This window comes from Nelumbo nucifera, chromosome 2, assembly GCF_055504915.1.
Source record: "Nelumbo nucifera cultivar China Antique chromosome 2, China Antique-T2T, whole genome shotgun sequence".
NCBI lineage: Eukaryota > Viridiplantae > Streptophyta > Magnoliopsida > Proteales > Nelumbonaceae > Nelumbo > Nelumbo nucifera.
In genome coordinates, this window is record NC_142650.1 from 89,567,035 (window position 1) to 89,585,619 (window position 18,585).

At 41.1% G+C, this 18,585-nt stretch overlaps 1 protein-coding gene across 5 annotated transcripts in view; it reads right to left on the bottom strand.

The window, feature by feature from the left end:
• The window catches only part of LOC104606031 (PH, RCC1 and FYVE domains-containing protein 1-like), a 101,201-nt gene that overhangs the window by 65,056 nt on the left and 17,560 nt on the right, over positions 1-18,585 (bottom strand). The gene's annotated exons all lie outside the window — the stretch shown is intronic.

Consider the following 18,585-nt stretch of genomic DNA (forward strand, 5'->3'; position numbering starts at 1 on the left):
ATACTCAAAGGGTCAAAGGATCAGATTTTGGGAGGATATTTAGGTGGGTGGCAAACCTATTTCAGATTTTGCCTTTCTCAGGACTTTGGTTTTACAAGAGGCTTTGGGTACCATGAAAGCAGGGACACCATTGTCCACTTGGATTGCCTCAAACCCAAATGGTTTGGATTAAAGATATTGGTATCTTAATTCTTTGGGGTCTTTGTCATGCCATACTTTCTTTAAAGCCTATGCTCCCTCTTCCCCTAATTCTTTTCTTACTAAAGCTCTTTGGGTTGACCCAATTCCTCCTAAAACCAAAGCACTCTACTGGGAAGCCTCCTTGAAAATAATTAACACCAGTCACATGCTCCAACCTAGAAAAACACTTTTGAGAGAAACAGAAGGGAAGAACACAATAAAAGGAAACTTACTGGGGAGGGGTGAGATGTGGGACGAAGGAGAAGGGGAGGAAGAAGGAATAGTGGACAAAGAGTAAAAGGTGGAGATTTTTAGAGTGTAGAGAAGGGGTTTTGGGAATGTTCTGAGAAAGCACAATCTAGACAATTTGTTGTTGCAAAAGACGAAGTTGGAGACATTTGATTGGAGATTAAAAAATGAAATTTGGCGGCCTAACAGTGAGAATGGGTGGAGGTGAATGCTATGGGTCTTTCAGGGGGGCTTAGTGGTCATTTGGGATCCAAAGGTTCTTAGGAAAATTGGAGAAAGGAAGGGGGTGTTTTCAACTTCGATTTGCTTCCAGATGGTGGAAGGGGAGTGAAAGTAGGGACTTACAAATGTGTATGGTCCAAATGAAGAAGAGAAAATGGCGGAATTCTAAGAGGAAGTGGAGGGGGTAAGGCAGGGGGGTCCTTGATGTTTGGGGGTGACTTCAACTTGGTAAGAAGATTGGGGAGATGAAGGGGGGAAGGGAGGAGAGAGAAAATTTGGGGATGAGAAGGTTAGGCGAGTTCATAAGGAGGAATGGTCTAATTGGTCCTCCTTAAGTGATTGTAGATTTACTTGGACAAAAGAGATATTCCAAGCTATCCTAAGAAAGTTGGATAGGTTTCTTTATTCAGGTGACTGGGAAGAGCATGTTGGAGGTATGGTGCAAGTAACTTTGTCATTCTTTACGTCAGACCATAAGCCAATTGTGCTTAACCAATTTTTGGTCATTGTTGGCCCAAAACCTTTTAAGTTTGAAAACATGTGGCTTGATCATCCAAATTTTCGAGAGTGGTGGAAGATAAGTGGGGGGGTGCAAGTAGAAGGGTCTGCAGGATTCAGGGTGGTCAGGAAGTTGCAACAGTTGAAGGAGGAGATCAAGGGTTGGAGAAGAAAATGTTTTTAGGGATGTTGGGAACAGGAAGAAGGAGATTCTAGAAAAGATGGCTCTTCTGGACAAATTGAAGGAGGAAGGAACAATTACTGAGGAAAAGATGGAAAGAGAAGGTCTAGAATCTAAATTGAAGAGGCTAATTCTTAGAGAAGAGGAGAGTTGGAAGCAAAGGTTAAGAGTGTCATGGATGAAAGCAGGTGACAAAAACACAACCTTTTTTCAGGCCTATGCAAATGCTAGGAGGAACCTGACTTCAAAATTCACATGGGTGAGGAAGTGGTGGAGACATGGAATGAAATTCAGAAGAGGGTGGTAAGATACTACAAGAATTTGTATACCTTGAGATTATGAAGTTGATGTTCCTTGGGGAGCTGGTGCCTAAGAAGCTAAGCGAATTTTCAGGAAATTGGATTGAATAGAAGCTTGAGATGCAGGGAAACTAAAGAGGCATTAAAGCATATAAATGGGAATAAGGCCCCAGGACCAGATGGCTTTATCTTTTCTTTTATTAAGGCTTTCTGGGATGAGTTGGAAGGAGAGTTTGACCAGATGTTCAAGGAGTTCTATCATAGTTTTTAAGGCACCAAGCGAGGCTAGGCCACAGGGGGGCGCCTTGTCGCCTAGGCGATGGATTTTTTTTAAGTAAAGCCATATATCCTAGGGTAGTTCCCTAGGTTCCATAACCATCTTTCCTTAATAATTATCCATAATTTTCATAAGAGAAGTATAAGTTTCATGTTTTAAGTTTAGAAAATCAACATTTTATGAGAAGAAAAGGAACAAAGGAAAGAAAATTCAAAAAATATAGGGGCTGAACCCCTACTTTTGTTATAGGAAAAGAAGAAAAGAAAAGGTGGAAGAAGAAGATCTGTAAGAAGAAAATGTGTTGGTTAGACAAAATTTTAAGTTCTTCCCTTGCTTATTGGTTCAGGTTCTGAAATCTTTGAGGATTCAATCAATGATCAAAACTTCGATACGATACGCCCTGTATCGGGTGTATTGTATTGTATCTTTGGCACCCCAATACACATGTTTACAGGTGTTTTTGGGAACACATTTTTAAAATAATACATATATATGTGTGTGTGTGTGTGTATTTAAAAAAGAAATTGAAAACCAAAGAAATAAAAAAAAAAATAGGGGGAGTATCGTTATAAGTACTGGCAGAGGTGTATCGATACTTTGAACCATGGGTTCGATACAGTAGTTAGCAATGTTTGTGTTGATTAAACCCTAACAAATAAGAAAATAATAAAAAGAAATTAGTACATAAACACATAAAATGAGTATTCTAGTTTAATAATGCCTATTTTATAATTATAATGTCAAAAAATTAAAAATATAAAAGTATTTAGTGCACAAAACTACTTGGCGACTGTGCAAGGCGAGCCTCCAAGGGCACCTTGTCACCTAGGCATCGCCTTGACAACTATGAGTTCTATAGGGAGAGAAAGTTTGAGAAAATGGCTAATGTCATGTTTATATCTCTGATTCCAATGAAGGATGGTGTTGTGGATATGAAGGATTTCAGACCAATAAGCTTAATCAGTAGTCCTTACAAATTATTAGCCAAGATATTATAAAATAGGCTCAGAAAAGTGTTGCATGAGGTAGTGGGAGAAACCTAGATAGCTTTTGTGGAAGGTAGACAGATTTTGGATGAAGTTCTAGTGGCAAGTGAATGTATTGATTCTAGGCTGAGGAGTGGAAGAGCAGGTTTGGTTTGTAAGTTAGACATTGAGAAAGCCTATGACCATGTAGAATGGGGAGTTTTAGAAGAAATTCAAAAGGTTAATGGGATTTGGAGAGAAGTGGAGAGGCTGGAAGTTTGCTTGTGTATCTTTTTTGTTTTTTGAAGAATAAGATAAAATTCATTAAAAAGGGAAAAAGAATACAAAAGGAAGGTGATAAGACATCACCCGAAGAAGAAAAAAACCCAAGAGCCCAACAAAGATCTCAAAGATCCCATACTAAGACCCCTAAAACCAAATGGCAAAAATTTACAACTTTTCTCAAAACAATCTCTAAGGCAAGCCAATAACATAAACCAAGAGATCCCCAATGGAATAAAAGCATCCAGACCCACCCCTAAGCAGAAAACTTAAACCCTCCTTGCTTCACGACCCAAGCCTCAATCTTCTACCACAAATACATCCTCCTGGCCTGAAACATCCTCGTCCCAGCACTTGCCACCATCCGGATTAGGTTTTATGTTCATCTTCTCTTCCCTTTTCCTTCTTTCAAACTCCTCACCACCCCAGAAAAATAAACCCAGGCTCTTACCAACTGTGACCTTTCTACTCACCAGGTTCTGAAGAGTCCTGTTCCCTGTCTTATTGTCAACGCCACCGTTGTTTTGCATTGTTGCACTCTTACCGGCAGCAGACTCATCAGCACACACTTTATCCTCCTGTTGCTCCTTTACTAACTAAGAGGACACAATTGTGTATCTTCAGTTTCCTTCTCAATACTTTTAAATGGGATATGTATGGAATTTTTCCAAGCTTCAAGGGGGTTGAGACAGGGGGACCAAATTTCTCCTATGCTTTTTGTATTGGTTATAGAGATGTTGAATATGTTATTGGAGAAAAGTGGTCAGTTGGGTCTGATAGAAGGTTTCAAGGTATGTAGAGATGGTCTATCTCTCATCTGCATACTGCAGATGATACTTTGATTTTCCTGGATGCTTCGGTTGAGTAGGTTTTAAATTTGAGAGCAATTTTGGCCAACTTTGAACTGCTTTTTTTATTTAATAATTGAAAATTGATTTCATTAATCAAGAAGAATAGAGCTTTACAAGAATCCCTTGGAGAGGCACAAGATGCAGCCTCCCCTAAACATTACAGGTGGTCAGAAATAAAGATTACAAGGCTGCCCAAAATAACTGATTCCTAGCAGACCCCTGTTTAGCAAGATAATCAGCCAAAGCATTTGCCTCCCAACCCACCCACTGGTATCTACACGTTATGTGTCTTGTTGAACATTTAACCTTTTTTATGTGATCCCTATAACTCCAATCAACTGAGTCTGGATTTGACATCCAGCCCACAATCACCTTAGAATCCCCTTCAATTAATAAGTTCTCCACTCCTAGTTGATTAGCAATCTGAATTCCTTGCATTGCAGCCAACAACTCAGCTCTTGTAGAATCCCTTATCCCCACCAGCCTGAGAACAATGATATGATGTTGCCATTCTCATTCCTCAGGACTCCTCTTATGCCAGAAGGTCCTGGGTTACCTAGACTACTTCCGCCAAAATTCAGTTTAATAACACCTTCCGGAGGAGTTACCCAAACTGTTGCAGCTCTGGTTTTCCTAACCGAAGTGTGTGCAACTATAGCTCATTCCTCTAAATGTCATCAAATGAGAATGAGTTGAAAGAAGCCAAAGATTTCAGCCAGTGAATAGCCCTAGTTAAAATGCATTCCTTCACTTCTGTAAAGGATCTCTCCTTATCTTGGAAAACTCTAGCACTTCTTTCTTCCCAAATTGTCCATAGGATGGCTGCTCTGAAACATCTCCACATACTGCTGTTCCCTCCTTTTGTTGGGCAAGCAGCCGAAACACCTTCAAATAATTTTAAAGTTTTCACCAATGGATCACTCTAATAGTGATAGCTTCAATATGGCTTCCTTACTTCTCTCTTTTCCTGCAAATGTTCTCTAATTCCTCTCCTCCCAAATTGTCTAACAAACTGCAGCTTTCATACATCTCCATAAGATTTTTTCCCGCTCTTCTTCTACCAACTAACAAAAGTAGGGCCAAACAGGCTTTTGTACACTTGGTGGGGGGTTCCACCTACACCCAAGCAAGGAAAGAAACCATTCCCAAATTGAAGATGCAAAGGGACAGGAAATTAATAAGTGATAGGAAGACTCACCATTGGCCTTGCAAAGAATACACCAGTGAGGAGATAAGCACCAATTAGGTCTTTGTTCTTTGGAGCATGTTACAAGTGTTAATTCTGTCCAGAAACCTTCCCAGCAGAATCCTCCAATCCTAGGTGGAATTGGCTTACTCCAGACCTCTTTTACCGGAAAGGTTGGCCCAAGCTATCTCTCGATTAAATTAAGGACAAAAAGGAGGCACAAGTGAAGGAACCCAAAGGAGAGAGAGCGAGTCTAAATATGGCAGTCACTTTAGGATGGGTCCAAAAGGACCCCCTCAAGACCTTGGAACAATGACAAAGCACTATCTAATTCACAATCACGAAGACCTCTTCAAAGCCCCAAATCCCAACAAACCCTGAGGTAAAGCTAGCTGAACTCAAGAGGGGATTTCACTCCAGTGCAATTGGCTAATGCCGAGTGCCTCCCACAGGAGTTAACTCCTATGTTTAAGGAGATACAGGACAAGATCATCGCACTCAAGATCACAATTTGGAACTATGGAAAGATTTTTTGCCGCAGAAAGACGATGAAGATTACAGTTCACGATTGAAGTGAAGAAGCTGATACTTGAAGAAGGAAGAAGTTGAAATCTTTCAGTTTTGAAACTAAGAGAAGAAGGAAGAGCAACTATTTTCTTAACAGAAGAAGCTACTCAGTGGCTGAAAAGGTCCATCGATGGAGCATTATTTTCAGTGAAGAAAATTGGTTGGATGAGTTCGTTGGAACTTCAAGGGAGAAAATATCAGGTGTTTTAAAATCTAATCAGAAGGGTTGGTTTGTGGCTGTGACTGAGTTCTGTGGCAACAACCGAAAACATTTGGTCTGTCTTCCAGAAGGAAAACAGGAATCGGGTTGGAGGTTGTTTTCTCAGAAACTTCAAGATTTTTTATCAATGAAATCTGATAAATTGATCAAGGGAGAAGACTCTAAGAACAATCAGGAAGAAAGGATAGAAAACGAAGTGGTTGTTGGAAGCGTCAAAAAGGTTCAAAAGATTAATTTGACAACAAAATCAGATCTCTTGAAGAGTTAATCTCAGATATCTCCTTTCTATGTAATCTCTGGGCTGCTAATTCAGAGATGTTCCATGGACTCTCTTTCAATGATCTTAACAGAAATATACAAACAATTATGTTCCTTCCAATCTACCCTCAACCAATCCAGAGACAGCCTGTACCACTTAACTGAAGGAATGAGAGATCCATCATATGGATGGCCGAACCCTGCAGGTAGGTTGGACGAAATTTCAAAAATTTCTGTCTCTCCCATCTGGGAATCACATTCCCTGTTTTAGAAAATCTGCATTTTCAATGATCAATCTTGAACCAAGAACCGAATCAGATCTGAAACAAAATAGTAGGAGAGGGAGATACCTGATACGAAGAAATAATATCTTCCAATGGAGGTGTTCACGCCCAAGGAAGGATCCAAAGACTGCTCCCACTAAAGATGACACAGTGCAGGATGGAGCAGAATCAGCAGTGTTCTTCCAAAGAACCAAATCCTTCACCAAGAATTCGCTGGAGGGTAGGTGAGCACGACTCCCAATCAGTTTTTCTCCAAAAACTGATATCAAGAACGCTTCTTCATCGCTCCTACAACAATGGAGATCGAACTGGCTATGGCGGCAACTGGAGGAGAATGTAGGGAGGAGATGGCGTAGTCACACTGTTGTTGTCTTCTCTCTGCGTGATCTGAGATTTGATATCTCTAGTGGAGTTCGATGTAGAATGGTCCGCCCCCTCCTCCTTTTATAGCCTTAAAGAGATTAGCTCCTAATCCCATTAGGAGTTTTCTTATTCAAATCCTTATTTGAATCTGAACTCTCTTTAAGAGATAAGGATAAACCCTTATCTTATCTGCAGATTAGACCAGCCCTCATAATCTTATTAGGAGTTTCCAAATCCAAATCTATATTTGGATCTGGACTCTCTGAGTGGATAGGGATAAGACCCTATCCTATCTACTGATCCAAATCCCAGATCCGCCCCTCTTTAAATAATCTAATTATACCAGTTCGAATTGGGCTTTAGGCCCATTAAGTCTATGTGCTCACTAACCTTCCAAATTGCTGCCCAGTTGGGCTTCCTTGTATGGCGTGGGACCCAAACATTGATCTACACATCAACCACATGGGTTCAGCCCAGCCTCTGTTACAAGGCCTAGCCGAATTCACTGAAAAGACAGTGAACCCCCTGAAGCCCATCACATGGGCTCCTAATGGACCCAACACTTACACTAAGTGGTCCCAGGGCCAAGCCATCTTATAAAAACCCAGGGACTGTGGGCAAATGCAAGATTAGCCCATCAGGTATTACCCTCAATGGTCTTACACTTAACCTCTCAGCCCATAATGATCAAACACTGCCTGACAAGAGAGGACCTCTCCCTCGGCTGCAAGGAACAGTGTTGCACTCTCTACTCACATGGATCCCGGGAATTAAAACATTTTGCAAACATTTTGAAACCGTAATATATATGTATATCCATATATAAATATATTTTGCAAAACAAATTTCAACGATTGAAATCGGTTGCCGGCAGTCTTGGTTTCCATCAGAGAGAGTGCATCCCCGGTCATTACCTTTGTCTGACAAAGGAGCTGATCCTGTCACTATGATCACCCACTCAGATGAATTCTCGGATTGTCCCAACATACCCAGGTTTTGACCCCCTCTAAGGATCTCACTGATTGGCATATCAAAGGCAGCCCAATCCGACACCTAGTGCAGTATCATAATCGAGTCTAGGGGACAGGTGTAACATTCCAGTTTTGCCCACTAATCACCAAGGTCTAAGGCAATACTGGAATTCTGGTCCAATTCAGGGTTTCAAGTAAACCTACACTGCATGTACCTCGGGTCTCACCCTGGCAGCTGAGACAGGCTACCCCAACACTTGGTGGCACATTAGTGTCAACCTTAGCAGGATAAATCTCCCCATACTTATCCAACGGCTGTGAACATTCTAAACTAACACGAGTCTCATAAATGTCTAGTTTAAGGGTATTACACAGAAACATGCTATAATAACATGAATCAAATATGTACTTTATTCATTTACAATAAATGTCATAATGTACATCAATCTGATTGGAGCTAAGGGCATACACTGTCTAACATTAACGAATGAGGGATGACTTTAAACTTCAATGGAAGTGCTGCAGGCAATCCTGGATCCTGGTATAGCTAGAATTGGGGGCATTTTGAGGGACAAACTGGGTAATATATGTTGGGTCTTCAATGGCCCAATCAGCTATGCTGACTCAAATAAAAGTTTGGGCATTCAGAATTTATCTATCGTAGGAGATTTAGCTAACACCATTAAGTGGCTGAAGGGCAAGGAGGGGGGTCCTTGGAGGTTGAGTCATTATCTGGTAGAGGCAAGAGATTCCTTGGAAGATCTAAATGCAAACTTGCGGTGGATCCCAAGGGATCTAAATCACATTGCAGATGGATTAGCTAAATTTGGAGCAAGAATAGAAAATCTGTATAGCAAGAGGCTTCCCCCTTGTAATCTTTTTGTTTGTTGTTTGGGTTTTCTCCCTTTGTAGTACATCTGCTCATGTACTCGTTACTTCTTTTAATGAAATTTGGTTAACCTTTTCTCAAAAACAAAAGTTCAAAAGATGGTCCTGGATGAAAACAGAGAAGGATGGGAGAGGAGACTAGTGTTGAAAGCAGGTACAGATGTTATGGACTGGGGGATCATTTTGAAGGTTCTGGAAAAGAAACTTCAAGTGGTTGCAAGAGTGACGATCTTCCCTTTTCATAAAAGAAAAACATTACTGGTCGTTGAAGAAAGAACAGTTGAGTTCGACAGCTTCGAATCTGAGTTGGGTGTGATTTTGGTGAAGAATTGGACAACATCCTGGAATAGCAAGGAACTTCACAACGGAGCCTTTGTCATTAGGTTATTCAAACTTCCTTTCAACCTTTGGAAGAAGACAGTTCTGGAAAAAATAGCGGCGGAAATAGGAGTGGTCTTCATTTCTTGCAACATGATGAATCTCAGTTGTGCGATGGTGGAAATCGTCGGAGTGAAGCCGAAAGAGGTCCTTCGATCCGTTGAGGTTTTCTCGAAGGGTGTGTGATGTGTCATGTGTGAATGAGGGTCTGGATCACAATGGAACATGAAGCGTCGTTGTTGGGGAAGGTCGAGAGGTTGAAGATGATGCTGATGCGGTAGGGTAGAGGGGACGTGGCAGCAAGTGCTTAAATAGGATTCTGTCGACAGAAGTTCTAGAGCTAGAAGAAGAATAGACGGGGGAAAGAGAAATAAGTCTCGTTCCTCGAAAAGGATGGAAACATTAAATTATTTTGAAAAAGGGAAAATGAATTTCAAGAAATGGAAAAGTGTTGTCTCTTCAACTTTGGGTACCCTGTTTGAACCTATTATAATTCGGCCTGCCTTTGAATTCTGTTAGTCTGATAACAGCCAAGAAGAGAGAAGAAGAAAGAAGAAAGAAAGAGAGAAAGGAGGAGAAAAGGAGAGAAGAAAAGTTTGGTTCGAATTAGGGAAAAATTACTTCTCCCATTCAGCCAGACATGTTTTATATTACTAATATAATGGAAAAGACACATGTGCCCTTATTTAAGTGAGGGACACTAGTTATAATATAATATCACAGATCAGCAACCTCAACATAAGTATAAAGACAGAAATACCCCTACACTAACACTCCCCCTCAAGCTAGTGAGTATATATCATATAATCCCAGCTTGTTACATATGTAGTCTACTCTTCCCCGACTCAACCCTTTTGTAAATAAGTCTGCCCACTGGTTCCCTGTGTTAACATATGCAGTGTCTATCACTCCATTCAGCACCTTCTCTCTCACAAAGTAACAGTCAACCTCTATGTGCTTGGTTCTTTCATGAAACACCGAATTAGAAGAAATATGAATTACAGCCTGATTGTCACAATAAAGCTTCATTGGAGTTAATATTGTATCCTATCTCCTGTAGAAGGTTCCTTAGCCACACTAATTCACAAGCAGTATGTGTCAAAGCTCTATATTCTGCCTCTGCACTACTTCTCACCACGACTGTCTGCTTCTTACTTTTCCATGTCACCATATTACCCCCAAGAAAAGTGCAATAGCCTGTGGTAGACCTCCTATCAGACATAGAACCGGCCCAGTATTTGTTACCTACAAGTCGTCGGTATCTGCCAGGGTCTTCAAACACTTCATTCATATCACTGCTCAACCTAGTATTTGTTTCCATAGGTGTTTCAGTTGGTTTAGCACCTAACAAACCTGTTTCCTCCAGCAAATCAAGCACATATTTCCTCTGACACAAATTAATACCATGCTTAGATCTTGCTACTTCTATCCCCAAGAAATATTTCAATTTACCAAGATCCTTTGTTTGAAAATGTTCCTGTAGAAAAGTCTTCAACCTGTCAGTGTCCATTTTATCATTCCCTGTAATAACAATATCATCTACATACACCACCAATAGGATTTTTCCTGCTTGAGAGTCATGACTGAAGACGAAATGATCAACTTGGCACTGTTTCATACCAAACTTCTTTACCACCTCACTGAACCTACTAAACCATGCTCGAGGAGACTGTTTAAGCCCATATATAGCCTTCTTTAGTCTGCATACCTTACCATCCTCCCCCTGAGCAACAAACCCCGGTGGTTGCTCCATGTAGACTTCCTCGAGCAAATCACCATGCAAAAAAGCATTCTTGATATCAAGCTATAGAGGGGCCAATCATACATAGCTGCAAGAGAGATAACAACACGAACCGAACCTATCTTAACAACTGGGGAGAAAGTCTCTATGTAGTCAATACCATAGGTTTGGGAGTACCCTTTTGCAACCAATCGAGCTTTCAGGCGCTCAACACTACCATCAGGCAAATACTTAACAGTATAAACCCACTTACAACCGACAGCCTGCTACCCAGGAGGAAGAGCAGTGAGGTCCCAAGTATGATTATGAAGTAGAGCTGAGAGTTCTTCCATTGCATGGAACCACCCTGGAGAGGCAAGGGCTTCCTAGACATCCTTAGAGACAACAACTGAGGATAACAAAGAGATAAACTGGCGATGGGAAGTGGAAAGGTGAGTGAGTGAAACATAATTAGAAATAGGATGAAGGGTACAAGTGCGTTTACCTTTCCGCAAGGCAATGGGAAGATCAAGATCAGATATTGGGTCTGAGGCTGATGTGGAGACAACTGCCAGATCTGTCGACGGTGATGGAGCCAGAGGAGTAGCAGCAGGTACATGTGGGCGATGTGTATACACTTGACGGATAGGTGGGCGTTCAACAGGTGGTGGCACTGGAGGCAAGGACTTGGGCACGGCTGGAACAAGGGAAACAGAATCGGCAACTGAAGTGGAAGAAGGGGAGGTGATGAGGAGGAAGAAGCATCACCGGACCCCAAGAAAAACGGAGTAGACTCAAAGAAGGTAACATCAGCACACACAAAGGAACGTCGAGAACTAGAGTTCTCAGTAAGGTATGCAGACTAAAGAAGGCTATATATGGGCTTAAACAGTCTCCTTGAGCTCCACCTCTAACACCACGGCCCCTTGACACTGCAAAGGCTGATCTATCTGAGACATTAGAGTTCTCAGTAGATCCAATGGAAGTCCTCCAAAGTCGAGCAAACACCTCTTCTAAGGAAGGGAGAGCTGACCCTCCTAGTATCTGAGCCCGCACTGGTTCATACTCAGATTTCAGCCCCACCAAAAATCGAGTCACATCAAGTTGTTCTCTCTGTTGTTGCTGAATTTTGACATCAGAAGTGAGGGGGTGATAAACATTCAACTCATTACGAATGTTTCTCATACTAGCATAGTACTCCTCAAGACTCTGATTGCCCTGTTGCAGATTAAAGTATTCCTGATACAGCTGATATACTCTGGTTGTAATGTCTTGACCAGAACACAACTTCTTAGCATGGTCCCACACATCTTTGGCAGTGTCAAGAAACATGAAATTTACACTAATCTTGGGTTCCATACTGTTCCATAACCACGTGATAATCTATGCATCCTCTTGTTCCCAGTCTTCATACTCATGAGAATCAGTAGAGGGTTTCTCCTCCCTTATGTGTTTCACCTTCTTCTTTACCTTCAGAAAAACTTCTACATATTTAGCCCAAGGTACATAATTCTCTCCATTCAGTTTAATGAATGTCATTTGAACATTCAGGTAGTCAGCAGGTACCATCACATTAGATTTGCTATCACTGTTATCTCCCATTGCTGAATTCTGTTACTACTGAATTCGGCACACTGCACACTACTTGATCACACTAATCACACTGGTTTCAGCACTTGTTATTGCTGAAGGTTGCACTCCTTACACCACAAACCCTACCCTATGACTACCTAAAATCTCACCACTATATGAGAACCACTCCCCCTTCGAATCACACAAAAAACAAACAGCATAAACCCTAGCACACACAATCTGAAATCCCATCATACGATCTGAAACATTCTTCCTATTTGATTCATAACAAAAAAATATGCATAGAAAACTCTTACCTCATCACCCGAAAAACAAACCACACAAGAAGAAAATCAGTCCACACAAGACACCCACTGCACCACACGAATCAACCCTCTTCTCTTCATCAATTAGGGGAGGGCTTCTTAGAGACCACAGCAACCAACCACGAACAACACAACTGGAGGCATAGAAACCTCCAAGGGAGGAGGGCGACCACTCCTTTTCAGCCCTTTCCCTTATCTCCAAACGATGGCAGAGAAATCAAGAGAAAACCCTAGATTGAGTGCGTAGAAAACAGAAATCTGGGCAGATCCGGGTTGCTTAGTTGAGCTCTAATACCATATTATAATTCGGCCTGCCTTTGAGTTCTGTTAGTCTGATAACAGCCAAGAAGAGAGAAGAAGAAAGAAGAAAGAAGAAAGAAAGAGAGAAAGAAAGGAGGAGAAAAGTCTGGTTCGAATTAGGGAAAAATTACTTCTCCCATTTGGCCAGCCATGTTTTTTATATTACTAATATAATGGAAAAGACACATGTGCCCGTATTTAAGTGAGGGACACTAGTTCTAATATAATATTACAGATCAGCAACCTCAACACAAGTATAAAAGACAGAAATACCCTTACACTAACAAAACCGAATACTAATAGGTCTTGTGATATTACAGATAAAGAGAGCGGGTCAATTTCAGGGAGGAGCACCCTGAACTAGGCGGAATTGTGATGTCCTTTAGGCTTAGTTTGGAAAGAGTACAAATGTAAATATGTACATCGCAAATACTATAGAGAAGATGGGCCGAATGGCCCATAGGCTGTTTATCCTTTTTTATCTTTTATGTTCTTTGCTGTAATGGGCCTTAATCTGGGCTTTATTCTTACTTATGTTATGTCCTTTTAATTTTCTGCCCAACTAGGGGCTTCTCTATAAATTACTAAAAACAGTCCTTTTTTCTCAAAAGGCTGTTTTTCTTCTTGGTATCAGAGCAAGCTCGTTTTTCCCTTTTTTTCACCTTTTTTTCCCATGCACAGTGTGTATGGAGAACTAAATCGTATGAATAGTTGAAGAAACCTATTTCAGCCAAGTTGTTAGTGGTTTATGGAGAGAAGGGGACTGGTTTTGTTGTCCTCTTGACAGATTCAAGTGTGTTGCCCAAAACCCTAATTTTCTAGAGAAATCTGATTGCGGACCCCATAGGGAGTTTGACCTGGGCGCTCAGTGACTGAAGGCCTTCTCATTCTTCTTCTTGAAGATCGAATCAAGTGGATTGGTGTTCTGTGAAGTCTACAAGGAGCGTCTGAGTTTTCTCTGTTTCTCCCAGCTTCCGGGTGTGACGCAGGTTATTGGTACGGCTGCATAGAGGTTGGCTCACAATACAGTTTTTGTTTTGTCCTCATTTGTTGTTATTCGAAGTTGTTTGAAGTCATTTTTGAAGTATTTAAGAAGATGAACTCCTCAGACTTTGAAAACAAGCATGTTGCTGAATCCGAACAAGTTCCGGGAGCCTCTGTCGACTCTCTACTGGCTGTGACCACAGTCAAACTGGATGGAACAAATTATCTGGCTTGGTTACAATCAATAAAAATTCATATTTGTAGTAGAGGCAAATGGGGTTTTATCTCTAAGAGCAAAAAGGCTCCCCCGGAAAATGATCCATCATATGAAAAGTGGATGCAAGAAAATTATACTGTTATTGGATGGCTTGTGAACTCAATGCAACCACAGATTAGTCAGCACTATTTGTGGATGAATTTAGCAAAGGAAATTTGAGATAGTGTTGTTGAAACATATTCCCAAAAATTAAATGTGGCCAAGGTTTTACAAGTTGAGAAGTGATGTGAAGAATTTGAGACAGGGGAGAAACCATTAGCTGTATACTTCTCAACACTGAAGTCTTTATGGCAAGAAATAGATTTGATAGAAGCTGTAGCCTGGGACACCACTAAGGATGCTGAGACCTACAAAAAACTGGTTGAGAGAAACAGGGTGTTTGAGTTCTTGACAGAGCTAAATCCAGAGTACAACATTACAAAGCAAAATATTTTATCCAAAGATAGTGTCTCACTGTCTCAAGCATATGCCTTGGTAAGTAGTGAAGAAAGCAGAAGACTTGTCTAGGTCCAAGGGGCTGGTCTAAATGATCACTTTGCTAATATGGGAGTGAAACCCAAGGGGGTTGCAGGGACTCCAAGTAGCTCAGGGAAGAAAGAGATTATCTATGAGTACTGTAAAAGGCCAAAACACACTAAAGTGTTGGAAATTGCATCCTGAGCTCCTACCACTTCGGTTTCAGAAGAAGTCAGATAATATAAAGGCAGGGAGTGCCAATGTTGCTGCTGGTCCAGATAGTGACAGATACCAAACTAAAGAGATGACGGCTAGTGAGCAGTTAGCAGCTATGAAGGCAGAATATGAGAAGTTTGGGAGGATGATCAGTCACCTAGAGGGTGTGACCTCTTCTTCCAACCCTCCAAGAAATTCAACCTCTTCTGCATTTGCTCATTCAAGTATATGGGCTTCTGCCAATCATACAACTATTTCAGGTAATCGTAGGATCCCTTGGATTATTGATTCTGGTGCTTCTGATCATATGACCAGCCTTTCTACTTTGTTTGTTTCATATGATTTACTTCCTGGATGTGACAAAATCACCCTAGCCGATGGCTCTCTTGCCCCCATCTCCGGCAAGGGAACCATCAAGGCTACAGACTCCTTGGTTCTTCCCTCTGCTCTTCATGTACCCAGACTAAATACAAACTTGTTATCTATAAGTAGCCTAACTAAGTCATTAAACTGTTGTGTAACCTTCTTCCCTTCCTATTGTGTTTTTCAGGATCTGGAGTCTCAGAAGGTGATTGGGAGTGGCCGTGAGGCGAATGGAATATATCTACTAGATACTCCTGGACAGTGCCATGAACAACCTGGAAAAGCTGCTTTTGGGTCTACATCTACAGAGTCCATCAGTCGAGTCATGTTATGTCATTTTCGTTTGGGTCATCTTTCTTTTTCTGCATCAAGTCATTTATTCTCAGAACTGTTTAAGGAAATTAGTCTGTCCAGTCTTCATTGTGAGTCTTGTGAACTGTCAAAACATTGTAGAAACAGTTATCCTCTGAGTAATAAAAGATCTTCTCCTTTTAATATTGTGCACTCTGATGTGTGGGGGCCTTACCACTTACCATCTATGGGTGGCTACAAATATTTTATCTTGTTCATTGATGACTTTTCTCGATTCACTTGGATATTTTTTATGAAGTCTCGTGATGAAGTTCCCAGACTTGTGAGGCAATTCCATGAATTTGTCCTAACCCAGTTTGATACCAGAATTAAAATTTTCATATCCAACAAAGCAAAAGAATATTTTGAGAAAAACCTGACCTGCTATCTCACTGATTTAGGGATTATTCATCAAAGCTCCTGTGTTAGGACCCCAGAACAGAATGGAGTTGCTGAAAGAAAAAATAAACATATTGTTGAAGTTGCAGAGAACCAGAAATGAGCAGATTGTTTCCCCTCCAACACATGAGCCTCATGCACTTCCAGTTACAGATGAGAGAACAGGTACTGTTACAGCCCCTTTGGAGCCATCCTTCCCAGACCTTGATATCCCCATTGCTATTAGGAAAGGAAAAAGGAAGTGTACTACACATTGCATTTCCAAACACCTTTCTTATAGTTTACTCTCTCCTTCATATTTTGCCTACCTTTCTTCTGTTGCTTCTAACCCAATTCCCAGGTCTGTGTCAGAAGCTCTTACTATTCCAGAATGGAGGGATGCTATGAGAACAGAAATTGATGCCCTGCACAAGAATGACACTTGGGAAGTGGTTGATTTGCCTCAAGGGAATGATCCAATAAGCTGTAAGTGGATTTTTACTATCAAATATCATGTTGATGGCACCACTGAAAGGTACAAGGCTAGGCTGGTTGCAAAAAGCTGTACACAGACATATGGGATTGATTATCTGGAGAACTTTGCCCCTGTTGCCAAGATGACTTCTGTGAGAGTTCTACTATCTTTGGCTGCACACTCAGACTATCCACTTTATCAACTGGATGTAAAGAATGCATTTCTGAATGGAGAGTTACATGAGGAGGTCTATATGTCTCTTCCTCTAGGGATGTATGAAACAGATATGAAAGGAAAGGTCTGCAGGCTGAAAAATCTCTTTATGGACTCAAACAGTCCCCTAGAGCATGGTTTGAAAGGTTTAGGGCTGCCCTTGTTAGCTTTGGCTATGTATAGACACAGTCTAATCATACCCTCTTTGTGAAGAGGAGAGGATCCTTGGCTGTTTACCTGATTGTGTATGTTGATGATATTGTTGTGACTGGTAATGATGTCACAGGGATTAATGATCTCAAATCTTTCCTTCATACAGAGTTTGAGATCAAAGATCTGGGGGAATTGAGATACTTTCTTGTTAGCTTTCCTGCCCTTGTTAGCTTTGGCTATGTACAGACACAGTCTGATCATACCCTCTTTGTGAAGAGGAGAGGATCATTGGCCGTTTACCTAATTGTGTATGTTGATGATATTGTTGTGACTGGTAATGATGTCACAGGGATTAATGATCTCAAATCTTTCCTTCATACAGAGTTTGAGATCAAAGATTTGGGGGAATTGAGATACTCTCTTGGCGTAGAAGTTGCTAGATCCAAGGATGGGATCCTTATCTCTCAGAGAAAGTATGTTCTTGATTTGCTCTCTGAAACAGGGAAGATGGGTGCTAGACCAGTTGCTACTCCTATCGATATGAGCCATAAACTCTCTGCTTCAGATGGAATATTGTTAGAAGATAAGAGAGTCTTCCAGAGACTACTTGGAAAACTTCTTTATCTATGCATGACCCGGCTAGACATTGCATATGCTGTCAGTTGCATCAGCCAGTTCATGCATGCTCCTAGGGATACTCACATGGCAGTAGCAGAGCGGTTTCTGTGTTATTTGAAGGGCTCCCCTGGAAAGGGAATTCTATTTGCTAAGCATGGCCACATGAAACTTGAATCCTACACAGATGCTAACTGGGCCGGAAACATTGATGACAGAAGATCTACCTCTGGGTACTGTGGCTTGGTGGCAGGTAATATTATCTCTTGGAGAAGCAAGAAACAATCAGTTGTTGCTTGATCTTCAGCCGAAGCAGAATATAGAGCCATGGCTCATGGAGTTTCTAAACTATTGTGGCTTAGATCCTTGATGGAGGAACTAGGTATTGAGCATGATAAGCCAATGATGTTATACTGTAATAATCAGGCCACCATCAACATTGCTCACAACCCAGTGCAACATGACAAAACTAAGCATATTGAAGTTGACAGACACTTCATTCGAGAAAGAGTGGCTTCTGGAGAAGTGTGTCTACCTTTCATCACCTCTAAAGGACAATTAGCTGATTTCCTCACCAAGGGCATTCCCAAGGCTAAACTTCAGCATGATACCGGCAAGCTTGGCATAATTGACATCTATGCGCAGCTTGAGGAGGAGTGTAGAGAAGATGGGCCGAATGGCCCATAGGCTGTTTATCCTTTTTTATCTTTTATGTTCTTTGCTATAATGGGCCTTAATCTGGGCTTTATTCTTTCTTATGTTATGTCTTTTTAATTTTCTGCCCAACTAGGGGCTTCTCTGTAAATTACTAAAGTTTAACTTAATGAAATAGAATTAAGGGTGTAAGAGAAGAGATTATGTTCGAAAATCTCTCTCTCTGAACCCAAGTTGCCACCACCTTCTTCTTCTTCTTCTCTCCTCTTGAACTCTGATTTCCGCTGCTTCCTTTTGATTTTTGCAACTTTCTAAACAGTCCTTTCTTCTCAAAAGGTTGTTTTTCTTCTAGGTCTTGTGATATTACAGATAAAGAGAGCGGGTCGGTTTCAGGGAGGAGCACCCTGAACTAG